At 38.6% G+C, this 17,619-nt stretch overlaps 1 long non-coding RNA gene across 1 annotated transcript; it reads left to right on the top strand.

Moving 5' to 3' along the window:
- Positions 1–3,512: 3,512 nt before the first annotated feature.
- LOC108522129 (uncharacterized) lies at positions 3,513–12,767 on the top strand. Its single transcript, XR_001883378.1, has 2 exons — positions 3,513–3,608; positions 12,234–12,767. It is a non-coding gene; the product is annotated as an uncharacterized LOC108522129 (long non-coding RNA).
- Positions 12,768–17,619: the final 4,852 nt, after the last annotated feature.

Here is a 17,619-nt window from a genome sequence, read left to right as displayed (position 1 = left end):
AATCCAGTCTACCGTTGATGGACATTTAGGTTGATTCCATGTCTTTGCTATTGTGAACAGTGCTGCAATGAACATATATGTGCATGTGTCTTTTTGTGGTAGAATGATTTACATTATTTTAGGTATATACTCAACAATGGGATTCCTGGATCCAGTGGTAATTCTATTTTGAGTTCTTTAAGAAATCAACAAACTGCTTTCTACAATGGCTGAACTTTACATTACCACCAGCAGTGTATAAGCATTCCTTTTTCTCTACAGCCTTGCCAGGCCAGCATCTGTTATTTTAATAATAGCCATTCTGACTGATATGAGATTATTTTCATTTCTCTAATAATTAGTGAAGTTGAGCATTGTCAACAAACTAGGCATGAAGGAACATACCTCAAAATAATAAAAGTCACCTATGACAAACCCACAGCCAACCTCATACTGAATGGAAAAAAGCTGGAAGCATTTACCCTGAAAACCAACATGAGACAAGGATGCCCACTCCTACCACTCCTATCCAACACAGTACTGGAAATACTAACCAGAGTATTCAGGCAAGAGAAAGAAAAAAGACATCCAAACAGGAAAAGAGAAAGTCAAACTATCCCTGTTTGCAAACAATATGATTCTATGCCTAGAAAACCCCATAGTCTTAGCTCCCTGATCTGATAAACAACTTCATCAAAGTTTTAGGATGTAAAATCAAGGTACAAAAATCAGTAGCATTCCTATACACCAACGTCCAAGCTGACAGCCAAATCAATAATGCAATCCCATTCCCCATAGCCACAAAAAGAATAAAATATCTAGGAATACAGCTATCCAAGGAGGTGAAAGACCTCTACAACAATAATTATAAAATACTGCTCAAAGGCATCAGAAATGGCACAAACAAATGCAAAAATATTCCATGCTTACAAACAGGAAGAATCAATATTATTAAAATGGCTATACTGCCCAAAGCAGTTTACAAATTCAATGCTATTTCTATAAACTATCAATGACATCCTTAAGATAATTAGAAAAAAACTATTTTAAAATTCAAATGGAACAAAAAAAAAAAAAAAAAAAAAAAAAAAAAGAAAGAAAGAAAGAAAAGAGCCCCCAAAGCCATGGCAATCCTAAGCAAAAAGAACAGAGCTGAAGGCATCACATTATCCCACATCAAACTATACTACAAGACTACAGTAACCAAAACAGCATGGTACTGGTACAAAAACAGACACATAGACCAGTGAAATAGAATAGAAAGTTCGGAAACAAAGCCACACACCTACAGCCATCTGATCTTCAACAGAATTGACAAAAATAAACAATGGGGAAAGACTCCCTATTCAAAAAACGGTTCTAGGATAACTGGCTAGCCATATGCAGAAGACTGAAACTGGATTTCTTTCTTATACCATGTACAGAAATCAACTCAAGATGGCTTAAAGACTTAAATGTCAAACCTAAAACTATATATATATAAAAAAAAAAAGGCCTGAAAGATAACCATTCTGGACATAAGATCAGGCAAAGATTTTATGATGAAGTTGCCAAAGCAATTGCAACAAAATTGACAAATGGGATCTAATTAAATTATAGAGCTTCTGTACAGCAAAACAGTAAACCAACAACCAAAAAATGAGAGAAAATATTTGCAAGCTATACATCCAACAAAGGTTTAGTATCCAGAAGAAAGTTAAATTTACAAGCAAAAAAAAAAAAAATTATTAAAAGTGGGCAGGAGACATGAACAGACATTTTCAAAAGAAACATTTAAGTGGCCAACAGCATATTTAAAAGGCACCTGGATTTTAAAAGCTTTCTAAGTAATTATAATGCAAAGCCAAGATTGAGAACCACTGCGCTAGAGAGAAATTATTCTGTCTGGGAGTGCAAGTTTTTTTTGTTTTGTTTTGTTTTGTTTTGTTTTAAGTGAGTAAATCAAGATAATCCTGCATTCTATTTCTGAAAGAGAAAGACACCTATTGCTCTAGGGGTAAATGACGCCCTAGTCACCTTAATTTAGAATTTGCAGCTTTGTTCACTGTTTTACAGTCTCCATGTTATTAATTTTCTGTTTCATAAACCTGACAAACGTAATTGTTAATTACGTACCACACACTCCACCCTCACAGTAATGGTTTCTCTCAGAACCTTCATCTGATATAAAGCTATAGTACAATGTCCCACTATATTAAATTTCAATTTAATTATCTTTATTACAGCATCACCTCCTTGGAGGAAATATTAACTCTGAGATGGACCTATAATAAGAGAGAACGGTAATGCAGGGAGCCTTGCCCTAAAGCCTTGTGCTACTATATAGGCTACAGTTACAAGCTCAAGAGCCACAATAAAAAGGAGCTTCTCTGCCATATCCTCGGCTCCTTGTGATGTGATCCCTCAAAGGCCCCTACTGGCACACACAAAGTGAATGGCATAAGAAACAGATCTTACACACACACACATGCACGCACAAGTCATTGTGCGTGCGTGTGTATGTATGTGCACACTTTAGTTGAAAACATAGAATAATTCACAAATAATTAGCCCAGGTGAGACCAGGAAACTGTCCATGGACAGTACATAGGCATTACACCATAGTTAATCTTTTAAGAGTTAAACTTTACTTAGCACCATGTACTTGAAAAAAAAAAAAAAAAGCTTAGGGTGTTTTGCCTTAAAACATTACTTGAAGTGACTTTCAATGACTCTCTTTAAACTTGGTTTGAAAGTTAAAAGAGCTAGAAGCCAGCAAACTCCCCAAAAGTAATTGAGTCCCTAAATTAACACTAAGGGGCTTGAATCCCATGCAACGATGATATTAGGTGACTGAGAAAAAATGAACTAGAAAATTGGATCACAGAGCTTTGAGGCTGTGTTATTGAAGCAAAATAATAAAATAAACTTTATTATCACTTATTCAGCATTTAAATAATAGGTATTTACAAGAAGTATTTTGGGATCAACTGCTATCAGGAGTGAACTGTCAGCATCCCACATACATGCCTCACCACTCCCGTTTTTGTTCTTTTTAAACATGTCAGGAAGTTTAGGCACAGAGAAATTGATTTGTCCAAATTTCAGCCAATGGAGTCCAACATAAACACAGACAATACCAGTGACACTTGAAATATTCAGTGAATTGGGTGATCAGTATATAGCTAGGACACCAGCTTTAGCCTAAGTTGAACTTATCATAGGATATTGACATCTTTGGGGGCACTGGAAACATGGTGGGGAGAGGGTTCAAACTAAGAATGCTCCTTGATAGAACACATTGCGGGAGAACATATTGAGACACTTAAGTGAACAGCCAAAGGGGAAAGGGTATTTTGAGTACATGCTGTGCCTTTTATTCACATAACCCCACCCTCTGCTTAGGGAGAGAGGGTTGTAATAAAGAGCAAAACTTCAATTAGATATGATACTAAAATTTCGTGACCAATTGGGGCAAAAGCGCCTTATCTATTGGGGTTTCTAACAAAGTGGAAATTAACAGAAAGAACTCTTTCCAGAATTAGTAAATATTGGAAGCTAGAGGAGGTAGGAAGTGGCTTCATGGCAACACTGCAGCTGTGCTTTTCATGATCATTAATGAATCTGATGGAATGAGACAGTGGAAAATGGTCAGTATTGGGCAGTAGCTGAGAGTTCTGTATTAAGGGGGGAAATGTGAGGGTATGAGATGTGCTTGTTCTTATGATCAAATTGGTGTGAACTGAGTAAAGACAGTTGATTATTTAATATTTAGAATCCAAGGAAGATTCTCCCTGAATTGTAAATTGGCAGCCTCACTGGGCACACTGGCTAACGCCTATAATCCCAGCATTTGGGGAGGCCTAGGTGGGCAGGTAGCTCAAGCTCAGGAATTCAAAACCAGCCTGGGGAACATGGTGAAACCTCATCTCTACAAAAAATACCGAAAAATACCCAGGCATGGTGGTGCATGTCTGTAGCCCCAGCTACCTAGGAGGCTGAGGTGGGAGGATCACCTGAGCCCAGGAGGTTGAGGCTGCAGTGAGCCATGATTGCACCACTGTACTCCAGCCTGGGTAAGAGAGTAATACCCTGTCTCAAAAAAATGAAATAAAATAAATGAATAAATAAGTAAACTGGCAACCTACTTCGCCAAAATATACAATCTTTCTATTCTTCATTATTATTTCAACTTTGTGCAACACGTTGCCTATAGACATTTAATAATATTTGCTCATTAATTGAGACCTATCTGAACAACTACTATCAAGTTCCCATGGTTCCTTATTTGGGCTTTTCCTTGCTGTGTGCAAAGGTTCTATATGGTTCTACTAGATCCATCAGTCAGAGCTCAGTCAGGAAAACTGAAACAACTTGAGGAATTTCTAATGGAGGTAACCATGTAGGAAACTGGTTCCTCAATATTGGAAGGCCCAAAAGAGCAAAAAGGAGAGGGTTTGATCAGTAACTGCAAGATGATACTTCTATCCTGTCAGTGACAGGACTAAAGGGGAAAATACTATTCAAGAGCCCATGATCTCTGCCATTAAAGTTGCTGGATAATCTCCTGCTGCGGTCAGAGCCACCACTGCCACTACTTGGGAAGACCATAGAAGTAACCTGCTTTTTCTGCTACTCTGCTGATATACTGCCTAAAGCCAAGAGAGGAAAAAATGCCCACAATCTTTTTTTTAAAAAAAAAAACAACTTTATTTTAAGATCAGAGGTACATGTGCAGGATGTGTAGGTTTGTTACACAGGTAAACCTGTATCATGAGGGTTTGTTGTACAGATTATTTCATCACCCAGTTATGAAGCCTAATACCCATTTGTCATTTTTCTTGACCTTCTCCCTCCTCCCACCCGCCACCCTGAAAGGCCCCAGTGTGTATTGTTCCCCTCTATGTGTCCATGTGTTCTCATCATTTAGCTCCCACTTGTAAGTGAGAACTTGCCATTCCTGTGTTGGCTTGCTGAGGATAATGGCCTCCAGCTCCTTCCATGTCCCTGCAAAAGACATGATTTCGTTCTTTTTTATAAAATGCTCTCAATCTTATTCCCATCTTCCAATTTCCTGTTAGGACTTCCCACTAGGAGAGTATAAGAAAGCTGCTTGGTAAGGAGCGAATCTTGTTAAAAATAAAGTTCACAGACTTTCAGCCTGCTTCTAAGAGAGAAGCACAGATGCATGAGCATGGAGCTGACAGCCAACAGACAAGTAACCAGTCCATTGGGTTACCCAACTTAAAGTTAAGCAGGAAGCCAACAATATTGAAATAGTCCTGTTAGATTAAATTCCATTGCCAATGAGAATTTGTTTGATAAAAATTATACATGATTGTCTGCTACATTAGTGTAACAGGCAACCATCAATTTTCTCCTCTTGTTTTGTAATCCATAGATTTAGCTGTAAAAGACTTGCTTCTGTTTACAAAATTTTAGTTGAAAACATTTATAAAACAAGAAAATATACATAGTATACTACAGCTAATAATATATGTCAATATACATAATATATGTTTTATTAGATTAAGAAAAAGTGCAAGAAAGGAAATCTAATGCTTGTCACAGGGCCAAATACAATATCTGAGGATAAAATTTGATGAAAATAGCATTATGAAAATTCACTCCCATTAGATGATGGCTTTTTTATGTCAGCATGATAACTTCCAGGAAATAAATGAAGACATTTTAAAAATCAAAGGGATATAATCATATACGTGGTGCCTTATAAAAATTGTTAATGGTACAGTATACCAGCTCCAAACTATGACAACATTAACCACAGCAGGAGAAAGTAATGAATTCTAATAAGTCTGGAGACAAGAAAATAAATAATTAATATCTCTGAATCAATTTTGTGGAGCTATTATCTTAATTTTGTGGTATTTTGAATAGAATAAAAAATAATGAGTCACAAAAGCAAGATATTAATTAAGCAGGGGTGGTTCCTGAGACTTGTTGGTACACAGGCTACATTTTTTTCTTTTTATTGGAGACTGGAGTGTTACATTTCATTTTTGGAGAAAGTAATCATCTACTTTTCCAAAGCAAGTTAGCAGTCAAATAGAATCTAAATGACAAATACCACTTCTCCTCAAAGGTGGTATCTACTGACCACACATTTTATAAAAGAAGGATCAAGTCCAAATTATTACAGTTTCTTTATTCTCACTGATAGTCTACGCCACACATTAATAGGTGGTTCAAAGCAAAAGCTATATAATTGGTTTTGGATATCCCAACCTCCTTTATTTCTAATAAGTATCTATTGTTTCTAGACCTAGGATCCTGTCATATGAGGAAGCTAGTAGTATCACTCCTCCAAGCCCCAGAGATGACTCTGGTTTGGTGGAGACAGTGGATTAAATATCTGAGCAGACAAGAGAGGCAGCCTCTAGACACACTCCCCCTACAGGAGTTTAAGGGCCTGAGGCTGGGGAACAGCTACCGGCACCAGCAGCGATGCCCTGGAGTCGGTCTCATGAAGCTTAGGAACTTTGAGCAATGTCTATCATTCAGGTGATCCCCTGCAACAAAGAACTACGATGTGCAGAGAGGGAAGGCCCTGTAACTAGAAGAGAATATTGGATACACTTGCCTTATTATGTAGTCTATTAGTAATCCTAGGACAGCCTCTAGCCAAAAACAAAAAACAAAAAACAAAAAACAAAACAACATGTCTTAAAGCTTGGTGTACTTGATTTGGTATTTCACCTTTCCTGTGCCTGCCTCCCCAGTCAATCTAAGTGTTTATCCTGATTTCCCCTTAGAGAAGACATGTGACTACTCTTTGCAACATTTGCTATGTTTATGAAATACAGGGTGCAAATTATGTATTTCATAAAGGAGAGATATGTTTGTATTAACAGCATGATCTTATGCTTATAATCTCTTTTTAATCTGGATATATCATACTGCCAAAGTGATTTCATAATTTAAGTTGATATATTTTTTTTTTTCTGTCTTACCGGTACATAAAGTGATGGCATATTTTACAATCTTTGGTGTCACAGATTAGATAAAATATGTAATTCACTTAGCAAATGTGAAATATTGGACAAATTTCAGACCCCTAATGCATAAAACGTGAAGGTCAACACTTAACTAAAATGATTTCTTAAAGTTTCTTCCACCTTCAAAACCCGTCAAACTATTTACTAGACCTTCAGCAAAAAAAGGCATTTGGTAAAGAAATTGAGATACTAATGACAAATAATCTATCAAGGAAACTTAAATGATTATTCAAAATTAATAGGCAGGAAATAGTTTAGCTGAGGACAAGACCAGTCTGCCAAAGACAGAGAGCGAGCAAGTGAGAGAGAGAGAGAGAGAGAGAGAGAGAGAGAGAGAGAGAGAGAGAGAAAGCTTAAAAGCCCAGAATAAAACTGCATACACAATATTTAACATGTTTTTCTATTTCTTAAAATGCCCCCACCATATTACCTGAGCTGCTGAAGTGTGTAGTAGCAAACACAACCCTTCTCCACAGCTCATATTTTAAAGAATTGAGAAGTTACATTCATAATTTATAAATCAAATTAGAAATTTTCTGATTGGAAAAAAGAAGAAATTTGATTGCCCTCCCCCCCCCCCCCCCCCCCCCCGCAATTGCCTGAGAATGTATCCCTGTGGACATTGACCTGGGGAAAGCCACTTCGTCATTTCATCTATTGAAGATATAATTATTTTGATCCTCTAAGCTATCTGAAAATTTGAATGTCTTCTGTGTTGTGATAAAATGCCCTTTCCCGTTAGCCTTCTGAAACAGAGTGCACTCAGAAGGCCTGCTAGATGCATTATAGGGACACATCAGGCATTCTGCAAGCTGAAGATTCTCCACTTTGATCTCCCAGCAAGCTGACTGTGGCACAGTGTCCCCACAGAGTTGAATGCACCACCGAGGAGGGTCTTTTAACTAAAGTGCACACGGGGAAAATTTCATGAGGTTCTTATGAAGTGGTTTGTTTTAGCTCTGAATGGAGGAAAAGAAGTAGAGAGGAAAAGGGGAGACGGTCTTGTGACATAAAGATCCAGCTGGACCTGGTGTGATTTTTATCATCTTAAAGCCTGTTTGAGAAGACTAACCTCAAAGTGCAAGACTGTCTCAATACACCACATTTAAAAAAATGGAAGGCAAAAAGTAGCTGTTCTGTAAACAACCCACAAAGCAAATCGCCAGTTGATATTTCCTGAACTAGAATTCTTTGAGTTACAATGGGAACAGCTTCTCGGTATATAAAGAGTATGAGTCTTCTCTTTGGTTCCAACGGAGCTTTGTCATGACTTGTAATGAGCTGAACATTGTAATGCATGTTCTAAAAAAAAATTGACTATGACTGTGTGTGCAAAAATACAATGCACATGCACCAGGATGTTAACAAAACAGCACCTGCACAAACTAAGATTGCAACTCTATTCTCAGCTTATCTTTGCTTTTCACTCCCTGGGATCATTTCTGTTTCAATGGGAAGGAAAGCCGCACACGCAAGCAGAATTCATACATTAAACTGGAGCTACCACTTTTATGTGAATCAGAGCTCAGTAAACAAAACAAAAATCTGAAAAATTTTAAGTCCAAATATTATCTGTCACATAAATACAATAAGCTTCCACAATGACAATGTTAATAGCAATAGATGATAAGTAACACAGGCTTTTAAACCTGAGGTTGGAATTTAAGAGAGGTACTACACAATTCTAGGCTGTTTAAAATTGTTTTAAGTTGACTATACACATAAGAAGCATTTGTTCAGACTTTAAAACTGTTCTTAAAAATATCATTAATAGAGTTATAGAAATTAATGTACAGATGAGTGAAAATACATAAATAGCAAAAAATGATTATATTTATTTGTCCTTTAAAAATGCCAATAGTTAACATAGTTCTCTAAATCTAATCCAACATCTGTTCATGGTTTACAAGTGACAGATTTGCTGATTCATTGAGAATAGATAACCCAGGTAAACAATAAAAACCACCGCAACTAACAAATAGTGAATACTTACATTTACCACAAGTACCATGCCTTGTGCTAAATACTTTATATATTTATTTAGTCCTTCAACATTCTGTTAGGTAGGTACTTGTTATGCTTTGAATTTAGCAGATGATCTACCTCGGGGTTCAGGTTTATGAACCTTGCCCCTGTCGCATAGCTAGTAAGCAGCAGAGCTGGGCAGTGTGGTATCGCACTCCTCCCCTAGATCTAGTCATCACATATTTCTCAGTCACTATACCTATAATAGGAAAGAGCAAAACAACATCGAGGATGCTGTTATTTGGGCAAATGTACATTTTTCAATTGTGGCAAGTGAGAGCGCTTTCTATAGTAAGGCCAGTTGAAAGTGAACAGTGAGTATCCCTAACCTGAATCATTACAATATTACAAAATGAAGACTTGAAACAACCAAAGAACTTCATATTGGAAAGAGTATTAGAGGGCATCATATTACCCAACATAGGGGTTCTGTCCAGTGCATTCCTGACAGATGGCTGCATTTGAACACTTCCAGTGATGGGGCATTCACCACCCACTAGGCAGCTTATTCCAATTTTAAATGACTTGAATTTTTAGAAAGGGCATCACTACATGGAGCCAAAAATCAGAGCTGCTATCACTTCAAGTAACTACTGCATGCTGTATCACTTGATCATTGAAGAAACTATTGTCTCACTGTAAAATATGGGAGCTAAAGTATATACAAGGGGCAGCATATTTAATTGAATAAGTGGCATGTCCAGGTTTGGATCTCTTCCTCAGCTGTGTCAACGCCAGTGAAATCCAACAGCAAGCCTGGATTATACTGCATAACCCTAAATAAAATTTACCAGCAAACCAAGGGCATCCCACATCACATAACTATTGCACTTTGCTCTATCAGCTTAATGTCCATTGTGCTGGTAAAGACACACCAAATTTCTGATTGAAGCAAGATTCAGAACTGGGCATGGTAGCAGAAACATGCAGTAGGTCTGTGAACATAATTGCCACTATAAACCCTCTGAGTGAGGTGCAAAGGAGGACGTGAGCTATAATTCATACGTGTAGTGTATAATGGAGGACACACACGCAGCTGATGGGTGACTGTGGCTCCTCACACTGCCAGCTTGCCTTAGAGGGTAGGGCTGCTGATGGAGCAAGGCATGGTGCCCATTGCACATGCCCACTCCGCACATCCAGCCAAAGAGACTAAAATTCAAGGAAAATATTTGCTCTCAAAGCAAATAGAATCAGCATACACTTTAATCTGTTCTATAGATACACAGTGCCGCCTCTTAACCAAATGCCTTACTCTTGAGCAGTTCACTGCACTCTGTAACCGAACGTCAGACAGGACAGGAGAATGTAACTCCTTCATTTCTAGAGAGAAGTGCAAAGTTTGCTCATATTGCCTAATGTTTTACATCCATTGTGTCTAAAATTAAAATCCCAGCAGCGACCAGGCTTGACTGTATTCTAAACAGAAGCTACATCAAAAGAGCTTTTGAATCTGGCTTCCTAAGCCAGGGTCATGAATTGATACTTCACTGCTGACTTCTTCTGCCCCAATCTCTAAGAGAAGCTCTACCTAGCCTCCAGAATTGGCAAAAATCTGTGATGTCTCTCTAAATTGAAAATCTATTGTTAAAAACAAACTTCTTAACAGGTTGACTGATTTTAATGAGTATCCATAGTTTTATCAGCATCCATATACATCCAATGTCTTCTGACATTAATTTTATTGAGTTTTAACTCAAAAGTTACGTTAAATGCATGTTTGTGTCTTTTGCATTTCAATCTATTTTAAAATATTTGAAAGTATTTGAATTTCAAAATAAGCTGTCACCTATTACAGGTTATCCCAGAAGTCTTAGTGGAGTTTCGAGCTTTCATAATTTAGGCAGAAACAAATGCTACCAACTTCCAAAGAGCACCACTTGTAATATTTATGGTTACCTTTCCTCTAGGCTCATGCAGAATTTTCAAAACCTGTTTTAACTTTTCCAGTTTCTCTTACTGAAAATGATACACACTGACTAGAAAAGAAAAGGAAAAAAATCAGTCAAGATTTACAAAATTGCATACACATTAAAAACATAAATAATTACTATTTTAAGAGACACTTGAACAAGACAGTACATTCATACTTCTGAAATAGTTAAAGCTCAAAAGTGAACTAAGGGTTTTTGAAGACTCTGTAGAATGTTCCAGTTCTGGAGCCCTGCAGAGACAGCCTATGTCAGGCGGGAATATAGCAACCCCAAAGCCATCTCTGTATTTATGCTTCTTTACCCACTTCCTGAAAATGAACAAGCATAATATAGAAAGAGGACCTCTATCTTTAAGACATCATTTCCACTTTGTGAGTGCATAAATTAACGGTGGAGAAGTTTCAAAAAGAGCATCTTCCCCAGGTCAAACCCTGGGCTCTGCCCCATGGCACATGATTCAAATTTAGAGAGCAGCATTTCACCCACCATATCGCTGTAGAATCTAATCATAATAAAGACAGAAGAGATTTTCTTACTTGAGCACTTAAAGTCAAAGCTTACAAAGAGTCTGCTTGGAGAAATTTGGGCATATATGCAGACTTGATTCATTCTTTCTACTCTTTCTAGAAAAATCTAAGAAAGCTGAGGGTTGCGCTCAAGTTTTGATTCTCCTTCTTTAGGCCCCTTTTCTGCCTCCCGCCTTCCCAAATCCTCAAAGAGACAGTGAATGTCACCACCACAGAAAAATCAAACTAGACTGTGAGAAAGCCAAAGAACTCTTTATCACTCAGTTGATATGAAATAGTCAAGCAGAAAATAATCTTCCATCCTAGTCACCCTGACTCATTTTATGAATGAGAAAATTAAAGGGAAGAACATTTTATCATGCTGTGTTTTATCAATCTTGGGATAAAAGTCTGAGCTGGAGCTTAAGCATTCCCCTCTCAAAAGGGTATGGTGTCAAAGACACCACAGAGGTAGCTGATGTTAACCACATAGACTGTAACCTAGTTTCTGGTAGGGACCATTCTATTCATTGTCCAATCACTACCACAGAGCTGGCACAGGGACTACAATCAGCAGATGTTTGTTTCACAAAATGTAGCTATCAGGACAATATAAACTTTTATATTATAAAAAGCTATTAGAGTATATTAACCTTTTGCTTCCTGCCTATTCTGGGTTGGATAAAAAAAACAAGAGTGTTTTTAGAGTAAAGGGATAATACTGTATGCTAATTTTGATGGAAAGAACAAATTCCAGGAAAGAATTGCAATCATTTTGGTTTGAATTTTTAAAGGAGGAAGATGAAGGGGCACACAGGAAGACAAAGTGTGCTGAAACGAGAAAGAAGCTTAGAAAACAGCACAGAATACTGAAAGACACAGAAGGGAACACGAAGAGATTGCAGTGGGACTGGGACTTGGAACCACTTTCTCTACATGTTGTTTTAAGTATTAATTTTTGTGTAAATGGCATATAAGATCCTCATCCGCCATCTACATAAAAGATTGCGGTGCCAAACAGGACTGCCCCGTGTGGGCTTTGTTTCCAAGTCAGCTTTCTCATAAGCGTCTCTCTGTTTTCTGACAAATGAAAGGAACAAGTTCATTGGAACAAGGAGCGGGTATTGTCTCTATTTGCCGTTGACTTGTTTGCTTCCTTGGGGTACTTAATGAAGGAGCAGTATTTGGGCAGCAGGGAAAGAGCTTTGGAGTTGTCAAAAGCACTAGCTAAAAAGCTTCAAACTGGGTCTTGCCGGTGTGTAACTGCTGTGGAAGAAAACATTTGAAAACAAGACATGCATTTTTAATAAATGGAGACATAAAAGTTATTTTTATTTGATCTGAGCCTGACATTATTTTGTGCTTCTAAATTCCTTTGGAAACACTCGAAGTTTCAATTCCCATGTCATCTTCAGACTGCTTTGAGAAACGTGAATATTGTGCAATTATCTTTTGGATGAATGGAAAGAAAAGGTAATCTTTCCTTGAATGATAACCTTTACTCAGCCTTAAATACACAAGAAATGCTTCATTTCTCACTTTCTTTATCTGACACACTGAAACAACACCAATAATTGTTTAGGCCTCTTGCAGAGATTCTCTGCGCCCTATTTTGTATCAGAAGTTTTTATAAATGTTTCTCACATGAAGTTTAAATTGATCAGCATTTAACTAGGTAAACTGGAGACTTCTTTGTTTATAATTCTTTCTCAGTCTTTTGCCCATAAATCAAGAAACTGAATGGACTTAAAGACCTCCCGTTATTTTATAGGTGATGAAACTGAGACCCAGAATGTCTGATATTTGCGCGAGACCATCTTGTTGGTTCTGCAGACTCAGAACACACCGATTCTTCAAGCCTTCCACTGTTTCTTCTGCTTAATAATAAAACATACACCATAAAAGCAGCTGCTGCTTTTGAGGCACAGTGCTAGATGCTTTAAATATATTAGGATATTTTTCTTCATTATCTCCTTACAAGATAATTATTATTCTCTTTTCTGAGATAAGAAAGCTGAGAAAGAAAGTTGATAAAGATCCAAAAAGGTAGTGTAACTCACCCAATGTTACAAAGCTGGACAGTGGCAAAACCTGACCTAGAACACAGCTCAGACTGACCCCCAAACCAGAATAGCTAAGCTAACATATCCCTGAAATTCAAAATAAAATGAAAACCTGAATATGAAAATAGAAACAGAGGCACATGTCTCCTTGGGTACCGTAACAACAACAACAACAAAAGTGAAAATCAGGCTGTTTCTTGAACTAATGGGAAGAAGTCCAATCTAGACATTGGAGTCCTAGCCAGTTCCATAAATCACCTAACTGAGGAATGTTGGTAAAATTCAGCCTCACTGAGCCTTGGAGTCACGCTCTCTAAGGCCGGTGTAATGCTGCCTGCGCCACCTCCTTCACCAGACCACTGAGAGGATCAAACGAGAAAGATAAATATGATGACACTTCCAAATATTTATCAGAGAATTATAATTTTAAATTCTAAGCCCCACTGGAAAGGGTCTCAAAATTCTGCTTTTTTTTTTTTATTAATTGCAGAAATAGATAGCAGAATTAATTTAAAAAATAAAAAATGAACATTTTCTACCATGTTGCTTAGGGGAAAAATTACAGAAAAGATTTGCTTCTCTGATTTGAGAATCCTCTTGCTATTTATATGATCTCGAGAAACATGGAAAGCAAATGAGGGTGTACTTGGTTGATTAGTGTGCTCCCCCAATCGTATCTACCCAGAACCTCAGAATGTGACTTTATCAGGAAATAGTACCTTTATAGATGTAATTAGTTAGAGATCTCAAGTTGAAATCATTCTTGGATTTAAGGGGATGATTTTCCTAAAACCAGTGACTGGTGTCCTTATAAGAAGAGGAGAGCACACAGAGAAACACAAAAGAAAGCCATGTGAAGATGGAGGCAGGGATTGGAGTGATGTTGCCACAAGTCAGGAAACACCAAGAGCCACCAGAAGCTGGAAGAGGCAAAAGATTCTCTCCTGGAAACCTCAGAACGCCCGTGGCTCTGCTACCACCTTGATTTCAGACTTCTGGCCTCTAGAACTGTGAGAAAACAAATTTCTGTTGTCTTAAGCCACCTAGATTGTAGCTGTTTGTTCCAGCCCTGGGAAACATATAGAAAAGGTAATGTGCCTTCATCAATTATGTTCTCAAGTCACCAGGGAGGTGGCTTCTCCTCCACACCCATCCTCAGATGCTCCCCTGAATGCGTGAGGCTCTTTGAACAGTACTATACCAGTTGTTCATAGGCAATTTCCACTCCAATTGATCAGGGCTCAACTACTAAATAAGATAAATATCTTAAATATGCCCCCAGCTCACAGGTATTATAGGGAAGCAGTATTCAGTTGTAAATATATGATTCACTCTAGCTGCTTATCTATTATTATGTTTGATATAATTTTGTGTTCAGAGTTCTTCATGAATAGACTGATGCTGGATGGAACTAGAAGCTCATCTGAGTCAAGAATGAAAATGTTGGTGATAAAAATTGCACATTATAGATTTGGGCACATCTTATGGTCTCAACAGAAAAGGTCCCCAGGGAAGATAATTACTTTTACTTTCCACCTTTGTTACAAAAATAATATAAAAGACAGGAAATGGGAAAGAGCTGCTTCAGCTTATTAAAAAAGAGAGTGGCCATATTTTTTAAACTCTGTTTACATATTAAGGGGCTTGAGATTACCACCATGGTCAAAGGATACTGGGACTCTGCACAGAAGACCCTCAATTAATATTTGATGGAAGGACAAACAATAAATGATTTTTACATATAGCGTACCTTAGTAAAATTACTATAGGACATGCTACAGTACGTGGTCATACAGACTGAAATATTTGGCAAATTATAAAACATTTATCTGTATATAGGGCAGTAGGAGGTGGACATTTCTTAGGCAGGGTCAGCTCCGGGAATACCCTGCTCTTCTTCCCTTTTCTTCCTAAACAAGAATGAGCTTATGTCCTTTGCAGGGACACGGATGAAGCTGGAAACCATCATTCTCAGCAAACTAACACAGGAACAGAAAACCAAACACCACATGTTCTCACTCATACGTAGGAGTTGAACAATGAGAACACATGGACACAGGGAGGGGAACATCACACACTGGGGCCTGTCAGGGGGTGGAGGGCTAGGGGAGGGAGAGCATTAGGAGAAATTCCTAATGTAGGTGACGGGTTGATGCGTGCAGCAAATCACCATGGCTGGTGTATACCTATGTAACAAACCTGCACGTTCTGTACATGTAGCTCAGAACAAAAGTATACTTTTTTTTAGAGGCATGTATTTGAATATAGGGCAGTGGGAGGTGGACATTTCTTAGGCAGGGTCAGCTCCAGGAATACCCTGCTCTTTTTCCCTTTGCTTCCTAATTCCTCCTGTATCACCAGTATTAACAATATCTTAACCAGACAGATTAAAAGGCTAAATAACCATGACGGGCTGTTGAGGAGAAGCATACAGCTTAACTGTAATGAAATTATAACGTTTAACACTCTTCACCTCACTGATCCTGTGAATATACCCTAAGGCCCCACCCCACATATGTCTTTCCCAGCAGTAATGAAGGCAAAAGAATAGAAACAGGTGTTCCCCATGAATGCCTGGACCCCGAGGGCACCACCTGTGTCCACATAAATCCAACACAAACAGTATCTAGCACAGTTGTGAGCAAGGTTATAGGACTCATCACGCTCCCCTGCCAAGGCAGGAAAATGAGGACAGGTAATTTGGCTCTTTTAAGCATCAGAGATACACTGCCAAATACATGGAAGGGGACAAAATTCTCTTCCTTCTTGAAATTCTTAGGGAAAGAAGTAGAACTCAGCCAATACAAAATGAAACTTCTAAAAGTGCATTAACAATATCCGGCTGCAGCTACTCGGGAGGCTGAGGCAGGAGAATGGTGTGAACCTGGGAGGCGGAGCTTGCAGTTAGCCGAGATCGCGCCACTGCACTCCAGTCTGGGTGACAGAGCAAAACTCTGCAAAAAAAAAAAAAAAAAAAAATTGGCTGGGCACGTGGCTCATGCCTGTAGTCCCAGCACTTCGGGAGGTCGAGGCAGCAGGATCACTTAAGCCCTGGGCAACATAGTGAGACTCCTCTACAAAAAATAAAAAATATTAGCTGGGTGTGGTGGTACACGCCTGTTGTCCCACCTCCTCAACAGGCTGAGGTAGGAGGATGACTTGATCCTGGGAGGTTGAGGCTACAGTGAGCCATGATGGTGCCACTGCATTGCCTGGGTGATAGAGCAAGACCCTGTCTCAAATATACATATATCAAACAGTTCTCAGAGTACACATGGCTTTATTTTACCATGTGGCTCATTCACAAGTATATGCCAAATTATACTCACCAGGAATTGAGGACACTATCAGCTCCAGAAATGGACATAGCAAGTTGCTGGTTGGGAGTCCTGTATATCACAGGGCCCTTTGTATATACCACTAACCCCAGGGTTAGTGGTAAAGCTCCCTTTCCTTGGCGACAGAACTACAGGAGAAGTGGCTGGATAAGTGTAGGTTGTATTTCTACCTTCAGTAAGGGAACCCCATATGAAGATGTGCCAAATCTTCTTTTTTTAACACAGCTGGCAGCCCGAAGCAGCAATGCACGTGGATATCTAAGAGTGCGGAGACATTCAGGGAAGACAGGGCTAATGGAGCCACAGGATGAAGTGGCTGATCTGCTCTAACAACCTTCTCAGTAGCAACTGCAGCTGTTTCTCCTCCCAAAGCAATCGCACATGATTAAAATGCCACGTTCTTCACAATGTTCTGGGGAGTCACATTTACTGTGACTCAGAAATTTTGCGTTTATTGGGCAAAAGTGAGACCTATTGTATCCCAGGCTGCCTGTTGAGTGGATGCTTGGGGGCTGCAAATCTGATAGCCTACTGGGGGGGTGGTCACCATACTTTCACATGTTGAAGGTACACTGCCAAGCTAGATGTGCCGAAAGAGGCATTTGGAAATGACGCGCTAAGAACCAGAGAGCCTCCTTGGTAACAGTCAGTCTCAGAATTGCCGGATTCAGGCTACTGGGAGTTACAGTTACAGTTTCCCCAGGACAATGTTTCTTAGGAAATGTGTCAGATCATTGGTATTTTGCATGATGGATTTTGTTGTTGTTGTTGTTTTCTGT

Source organism: Rhinopithecus bieti, unplaced genomic scaffold (genome assembly GCF_001698545.2).
Source record: "Rhinopithecus bieti isolate Rb0 unplaced genomic scaffold, ASM169854v2 scaffold_62795, whole genome shotgun sequence".
NCBI lineage: Eukaryota > Metazoa > Chordata > Mammalia > Primates > Cercopithecidae > Rhinopithecus > Rhinopithecus bieti.
The sequence above is the reverse complement of the archived record's forward strand: the minus strand, read 5'-3'. Positions and strand labels throughout refer to the sequence as shown.